Source organism: Rhinatrema bivittatum, chromosome 8 (genome assembly GCF_901001135.1).
Source record: "Rhinatrema bivittatum chromosome 8, aRhiBiv1.1, whole genome shotgun sequence".
NCBI lineage: Eukaryota > Metazoa > Chordata > Amphibia > Gymnophiona > Rhinatrematidae > Rhinatrema > Rhinatrema bivittatum.
Genome location: NC_042622.1, coordinates 157166596 through 157175343, shown reverse-complemented (window position 1 = coordinate 157175343; position 8748 = coordinate 157166596).

Below are 8748 nucleotides of genomic sequence, written 5' to 3'. Positions count from 1 at the left end.
CGCGCGGGCAGGAAGGAGGAGGAGCACCAGCATGTTTAGACGTGACTGTACCACGGCCCTGCGATCTTCTTGCTGTGTGTATCTGCCATTGGGATGACGTCCACCGGCGGCCATTGGCCGTCAGCGGCTCGGCGCCCCCTAATGCTCAGCGCCCTAGGCGATCGCCTAGTTCGCCTAGTGCTTCCGCCGGCCCTGATCCTGAGCACTGCCTTTTAAAGTGCCCTAGTTATCCACACTCAAAATAACCTGCTTGATTAGGGTTCCATTCTCCTCTGAACCCAGGGCTTGTACTGAAGCCCCTGCCTCTGGTATATAAAAGAGGTTTTCCCTGACCTCCTTACCCTTGCTCCCTATATTCTTTTCTTCCAACACTGTGACTGAAAATTGTTCTCCCTTTACCCCTGAAACTTATCAGTTTCTTGGGCGTTATCCTGACCCCTACTGGTAGGTTTACCACTGAAAATCTAGCAGCTCCTGTATCTACCAAGAAGATTATTTCTTCCTTTTCCCCCAGTAGGACCTAAAAGTAAGTAGCCCCTAACCCCCACTAATCACTGTCATTTTCCACCACTGAGAAAACTCTTTCTTCTCTCAGCATTTGAGGACATTCTCTCTTAAAGTGCCCTACCTGCCTGCAATGAAAACCCCCTGCCCGATTAGGATCCCATCCTTCTCGGGCTTCCCGGGGCGCGGGGATCCTATCCCTCTCAACCCCCTTATGCCAGGGGTAGCGAGCCCCGGGACTTTTATTGAAGTTTCCTTGCCGGGAGTAGCGACCTCCTGGACTGAAGCTTCTTTCTCCCTGGCCTTGGGATCCCATCCCTGTTGGCCCTGTTCCTCTAGTATTCCCTGTTCCCAAGGGAGCCTTTTTCTGTTTGTTTTCTTGTGGGCAAGTAGGGCGCTTTTTCATTGCGCTGTCCCTGTTTCTCTTCCTCCCTCCTCACACTTTCTGTGCTTCTTTCTCTAACTCCTCTATGGGTTCTTCCTTCAGGGGATACAGGGGTCTGAGCTCTCTGCTCATTCTGATCTTTTATCTTTTTCTCCTAGCCCCAGATTCTGGAGCATCTGGGAATGGATACTGCTCCATATCCTTTAACTGCTTTAATTCTTTATCTAGCCCAGAGGCACCATGCCGGTGTCTTTGTTCTTTTTTTTTTTTTCTTTTTTCTGTGCCCTGGCTGCAGAACATAAGAACATAAGAACATGCCATACTGGGTCAGACCAAGGGTCCATCAAGCCCAGCATCCTGTTTCCAACAGTGGCCAATCCAGGCCATAAGAACCTGGCAAGTACCCAAAAACTAAGTCTATTCCATGTTACCATTGCTAATGGCAGTGGCTATTCTCTAAGTGAACTTAATAGCAGGTAATGGACTTCTCCTCCAAGAACTTATCCAATCCTTTTTTAAACACAGCTATACTAACTGCACGAACCACATTCTCTGGTAACAAATTCCAGAGTTTAATTGTGCGTTGAGTAAAAAAGAACTTTCTCCGATTAGTTTTAAATGTGCCCCATGCTAACTTCATGGAGTGCCCCCTAGTCTTTCTACTATCCGAAAGAGTAAATAACCGATTCACATCTACCGGTTCTAGACCTCTCATGATTTTAAACACCTCTATCATATCCCCCCTCAGTTGTCTCTTCTACTGCACCCCAATCTACTCTGGTATCACCATCAGTCTCCCCATGAACCCCCTTAACTACTGGGTGTGCGTCTGATTCCCTGACAACTTCACTTTCATACACTGGGGGAGGGGAAGGGGCACTAGGGAGTGCATGCACTGGATCTAACTGTGGCAAGTGTTCCAGGGGAGTCCCATTTCTGTTCCTCTATTTCCCAGGGAAAGTCATTTTTAGGAACTATCTTAGGCTCTGATATTTTAATGGGCAACATAATTTCCCTGCTGCCTGTCCAACATGTGGCATATTCTGCCTCTTCCTGCTGCTGTATTATTATCCCACCCTGGGTCCAGGATGGGGTATTTTTGTTCTTTTTCCAAGATTTTCATCCCAGCTGTCCTAATCATTGTTCTTTCCTCTGTCGTAAACCAAATACCCATAATTGAAATACAACCGGGACTATACTTCTCCCGTTCCTTAATGTCTCATTCACCATTCACACCTTCCAGTTTCACAAATCCACCCACCACAGATAAACTCTTAATAGCCAAAATAGCCTTACCGTGATACAGATTGATCAGAGAAAGTTCCTTATTGCTGCCTTAGATTGTTTCGCTGAGTTCACCGGTCTCGGGTCACTCAGTCTGGACACTGACCTCTGATGGTGAATCCAGGAACTGTTGAACTCAACGGACGCGTCTTCCCTTGTCCAGACACCGGAGCCCAGTATCCCAAAGAGATTAATCCCGGACACGAGCCCCCATCTGTAGGAAGTATGAAAATACACTTTTCCCTCTCGGGAAGGATAAGACAGTGAACAAATAAATTATTCAGCAAAACAAAGTCTTTATTGCAGCATTTGCAAATGGATGCACAGAAAGCCAACACCAGCAGGTGTCAGTAATGCAGGCATAAGCTTGCTATTAAAATACAGGGGTTTATATACTCAATTTAGTTCCTCTTTTTAAGCCTTGCAGTTAACTTGTTTTTCTGCCTTGGTACATATCGGGGGGGGGGGGGGGGGGGGGGGGGGGGGGGGGGGGGGGGGGGGGGGGGGGGGGCTGTAAGGTGGAGGTGAGGAGAAGGGGGGTTGGAGGGGGCTTGTGCTTGTTGCTTTTCTTGTTCTTCCCTACTTCTAGCAACTTGCATCTGTTTCCTGGGAACAAAGGAAGGGGGTATAGGGGGCTGCTTTCAGCATAGCCTTCTTAATATTGCAACTAACAGTTTCTGTAGAGAGAAGTGACCTCACCAGAGCTGTGCAGGCTACTGTGTACTTTGGTTCATTACTTAGGCCTGCTTATCTTACAGGCCCCTATCATGGCTTTATTGACAAGGGGATTTTTATTCAGGTATTGTGCTTCTGGAAACGGGGATTTTCTGGTAGAGTATTTTAATATTGCTGTCTTTTTGTTATACTGGAGCCTTTCAGGTTGGCTAGCTTCCAACAGTTTCACACTCTGTCAGTTTCTTCTTTTCTGCAGAAACTGGGTCAAACACACTAAATGATTTTTACTTTTTCCTATAGCTCTATATACAAGTTATAATTCTTAACATTTGCTTTACCTCTATCCACTATATTTGAGTCAAGCTTAAAGTGAAATGTTAGCAGTCAGTTCTTCCCACCCTATCCATAGCTTTAGCCTGATTATAGGCCTATAGCAGAATAGAGTAGGCCTCTGTAATGGCAAACACACTAAGCATTTTATATTCATTTTTGTCAATGCAATAGCAACATTATAACTCTATTTATCACAGTACCTCTTTGGAGTTCCTCTGGGGTCGAGCCATGGTCCAAGAACACACATTCCCCATGTAAGCGGAACCGCTCTCCTAGCGCTTCCTAACAATCCCTGGTTATAATTTGTTTAGGAAGGACAGAGAGTACAGAAAAAGTAGAGAAATAGCTTTTTATGTCAGAAACAATATTGAAGCAACTGAAATGCAAGGGATGTGGGGTAGGGAAGAAGTATTATGGGCTGTTCTAAAAAAAGAAGATGGTGCTTCCATTTACATTGGTGAGGTCTACAGGCCTCCGACTCAAAAACTGGACAAAAATCTTGGCAAAAGACACCCAAAAGTTGGGAAAGATGGGAGAAGTGTTGCTAGTTGGAGATTTTAATCTGCCAGATGTGGATTGGAGTATCCCTTCTACCCTAAGACCAGTGTCTCTTTCTCTCCAGGAGGGGGAGGAGCTCCTACATATTTAATATTTTCCAGCAGAAGTATCACGGCAGGCAGCGCTGCTACTAGAGTGGGGCCTGCAGTCTGCCTACTCAATGCCTTCTAAGTCTCTTGCTCTGCTCCCCATCCCAGCAGCTGCCCTGCCCTGTCCCAGTCAAATTCCATAGTGTGTGTGAGCTGCCAGCCTGCTGCTGCCTTAAAATCATCTCTGCTGCAGGCTGCAGCTGTCCCATTCCACCTCGCAGCCCCCTCATTGACATTCTGGACCCTCAGCAGACTCAGCTTTTTTTTTTTCTCAGCAAGAGTCCCTGCCATACTTGGGAACTTTTGATTTCCAGTTATTCTGAGATTACCGTGAATGCAGGCAGGGGTGAGGGACCAGATATGCACACTTATTTTCATACACACACACACACACACACATTAACACTCACATGTTCATGATCACTTTCCACACACATGCTCATTCTTACATGCTCTCATTCCTCATTCTCTGACACATTCTCACATGCTCACTTACAGCTGCCTCTCATTTTCTCCACATACACACCCCTCTCACACACATGCTCGCTCACTCATTTCTCTCCCTCTTCCACACACACACGTCCACTTACCCTCACAGCTATACTCATTCCTATTCAAACACACACTCTCACAGACATGCTTTCCTCTCCCCTTGATATACTCCCTCTCCCATGCACACACCCATTCACATATATACACACACACATATATATATATATATATATATATATATATACACACATATGCACAAATACCCCCCCTCACTGACTACCTCTCCTTACCCTAAACTCACCAGTAGCAACAACCTCCTCTTGGGGATGATAAGACTCCTTCTTCCAGCCAATAGCAGCAGCAGCATCTTCGACTGCTGCTCCTACTATTGGCCTCCTCCCGTCTTCATGTTCCCATAGGCCAATCGGAGGTCTCTTCCCTTCTTCTTGCCAGCACAGTCAGGAAGAAGGGAGGAAGCATACCCATTGGTCTGTAGGCACAGGAAGAAGACAGGAGGCCTCTGATTGGTCACAGGGCAGGGAAAAGGAAGGAGGCATTCAATTGACTCGTGTAAGCCAATCATTCACCTGGCTGGCTGCTTCACTAGCACAGCAACTACAAGGCACCCAGAGATTATGGATGCTGGCCCAGAGACTCAGCAATTCCATTAGAATTCCAGAGTCTCCGGAACAAATCCAGAGAGTTCCCAGGTATGGTCCCCGCCTGGCCACCTCCCCTCCTACGGGCTGCTGAGACGAGTGGCCAAGACGGCAGCAGCAAAGGAGACACAGATACAGGAATGTTGCACTGTTTTTCTTTTTTTTACAAGCTTTACTGTGGAGTGATGAGTTCTGCAGTGGCCCTGCGGCAGGACCTTCTCTTCTGGGGCTTCTGTAGGATGAGTTCTGCAGAGGGCCTGAGGCATCGCCTCCTCTTCTGAGGCCACTGCGGGATGAACTCCGTGGCACGGCTTCTCTTTTCAGTCCTCTGGGCAACACTGATTGGGAGGGCCTGAGCCTAAAGTGGGAGGCTGCTGATTGCTTCCTATCCCAGGACTTTTAAATTTCCTGATGATTCTCCCATTAGGGACTTTGTCATACACCTTCTGAAAATTCATTATATTATTAACATGTTTGATTACTCTTCAAAACAAATCTAACAGATTTGTTAGACAAGACTTTCCTTTTCTAAATCCAATTTGCCTCTGCCCCATTAATCTGTGTCTATCAAGGTGGCTAGATCTATAAGCCCACTTCCACAGTGTTATGTGCCAAATCCATAGTAAACTCAAGGTTAACCAAGTCCCAGATTAATGTGTGCTTGCCCATAAGTAGGGGCCTTCATTTTCAGTTTTTTTTTAAATTTTGTCTGTGAATTTCAATGTGATGATAAAAAAAAAAATCTGTAGAAAAAATTACTTTGTTATAACACATTTTTCTACTGATTTTGTTTTTGTTATCACATTGAAATCCCCAGAAAAATTAAAATAACAACTGAGAACAGAAGTCCCTACCCATATGTAATATGAGAGCAGGCTGTATTCTATTATGTGGTTTAGCGTGTGACAGGCTGCCCGAGCGCCTCCTTCATCATGGCACTAGTGGTGCCACCCATAGTGCTGAAAGATCTGAGGCTCACAGAGAAGGAAACCAGCAATTGCTTGCCGAGGACAGCAAAGAATAAAACAAACACATCTCTGGTATGGATGCTGAACTGTACATTTTAATTACCTTCTTTGTAAAAGAAAAACATGGTATACAAATAACCCCCCTTTCCAGTTTACAAAAGAGCACATTTTTACTCCTAAAATGTAACGTACCATCTTCAGAATGCTTCCTTATATACATTCAAGTGATGTTTCCATCATACCGTAGGCATTCACCAGTCAGATGCCTTTATTTTTTCCTTCACAAAGTACTTTCATAGCTAGGCTGTCACAGTTTATCTGAGATAAATCATCTCCTGAATTTATCCTGAAAGAAAGTTCATGAGCAGAGTCGCAGCCCTGACAAGTTACAAGTGGGTATGCTGGTCCCTCAGAAACATCCGCCAGTGATTGGATAAAAATACTTATGCAATTCTCAATCTCCATAGCAATTTCCATAATAAGAGTTTTCCAAGTCAAGTCAAAAATGATTATTCTGCAATATTTTTCTTCAGTAACATCTTTTCAAGCCCTTTTCCCCTCCCTTCCTTCTCAGGATGGCTACCTTTGCAGCATAGCACTGGAACCTGAGTGAGGTTCATATGTGTTCAGCATACCTGCCATGCTTTCTTCTACAATCTGAAACCCAGAGAAAAGCTCTCCACGTTAACTGTGCTCCCTTCTATAGTCTGAAACTCCCAGGAGAGCTCTCCGGGCTGCCTGTGTGCTCCCTTGTACAGCTTCTTGTCAATGAAAGAGCTCTCCCATCTGCTTGTACTTCCTTCTACATTCTGTAACCAATAGAAGAGCTTTTTCTGTCCTTCCTCCAAAGTGTCTAACCAATAGACTAGCTGTCTGTGTTCCCTGAAACATTCTGGAGCTGTATGCATAGAGGAACTGAATGCTGCAGAGCACATGACAGGGGAAAAGCAGATTTTGGGTTACTTTAAGGGCACAAATCAAAGCTGTTTTATCCATATAAATGCCCTCTTTGATAATTGCCTACCCTATATGCAGGTAAAGGTAGACGTGTTGTTCCACAACTTGCCTATTTTTACCTGTATTTTCATTGAGGCATTCCCAGGGGGGTTGCAGCTGGGTCAGGAGAGGCAACAATGCACGTACGTTTTGGCTGGAAAAAGAGGCCACAGTAAAAGTAAGTGAAAATCTCCTCAGGCAATTTTTCCTTGGACAGTTTTCAAAGAGAAAGTATTCTCGTACTTTCCCCTTTGGGAACTGGTTCAAAATCCACAGGTAAACGTATCTGCAGACTTTGTGCCTGCTCACATGGTTTTGAAAATGATTTCCTTTTTCGTGAGTTTCCATTTAGATCAGTACAACACTTTCCGCTTCTCCCTCTTTCATTTCTCATGAAAACAATATTTTTCTTCAGCATTTTTCAAAGCTCAAGTGTTTTGCAAAATATTTGGAATGTTTTAAAACGATCTGGACATTCAACACATTGCAAAACATTTCCAAATTTTCCCATTCTTAACTGATTAAGTATTCATACCGAAAAGAAAAACCCAGAATTTGGTAAAAAAAACCCAGCTAAAATCTGTTCCTCGATCAGCCGGGGCTCAGGAGCCTGAACCTGCAGGTGCAGCATTCACATTCTTTGGGGGAGGGAGTCACAGTCCTCAAGTCATGGTGACACCCACAATCCATGTTAACCGAGTTCTGGAATAAGACCTGCTTTTTGGCCAAATACGATTGCTATGATGGCTGGGCTGACTCGGCAGGGAAGTGGGTATAAAGTAGGGCCAAAATCTCTAGGTTGTTGTGAATGAAGACTTATGGCACTGAAGCACAACAGAGTCTGGCTCTGATTGAGCTGGAGTCTAAAGGAGTAGGACGACACAACTGGGTCCAAATAAAAGGTGCAAAATCAGTACAATGAAGGAGATCTGTCCTTGGGATCTGTCCTTGGGACCCACTTTCTTAGGCTTGGGTTTGTGTTATTGCATCCGAGAACACATCTGATGAGGGGCCAAGAGTCATTTCCCCCATTGGGTAGCTGGTTGGAGGGTGCTGCTGGACTGTGCATCACTTTGAATCTTTCTCTGGGGCTAAGATGTGATTTATCATGTGATTATTCCATCCCATATTATTATAAACAAGACATTACAAAGCTGATGCTTATCTGTAGCAGATCATCACTCTGCTCTCGTTTCCATGCATAAAGGATGAACTCTTGTTTTTTTTTTTAGCCAGGTCATATGATATTCCCCTCACTAGGATGCAGGATGGCACAGCATGATCTCTGAGGCATCAGCTGAAAGTGGGACAAGATACTATGGAGCTGCTACCAGGGTAGGTTAAATATAAAGTTTTTTTCATACTCTTTTTATAATTATTATTATTTTTTTTTAAGGTAAAGGGTTATATTGTCTCTGAACTTACAAAACTAGAAACCAACAAAGTATCCCTCAAATATCCTTCTTATATTCTTAAGCAGACTCATGGAATATTGTGTTACAAAACCACTGTGGTGAATAATTCAGCTGCACAGTTGAAGGCTCTCTCTTGTTGGCCAGTCGATAGAACGTAAGATCGGCAAGTAGGGTTGCCAACTGGCTCTATATTTTCAGGACAGGTTGATCCAGCCCTGGTTTTATTCCTCCTCATACAGGTACTTAGTCTTGCTTTTCTTAGGGAATGCAATAGGGACATCAGATGGATGAGACCATGGTGCAAGGAAGAGGGATTCAGTTTTGTAAGGAACTGGGGAAACCTTTGGGGAAGGGGGAGACTTTTCCGAAAGGATGGGCTCCACCTTAACC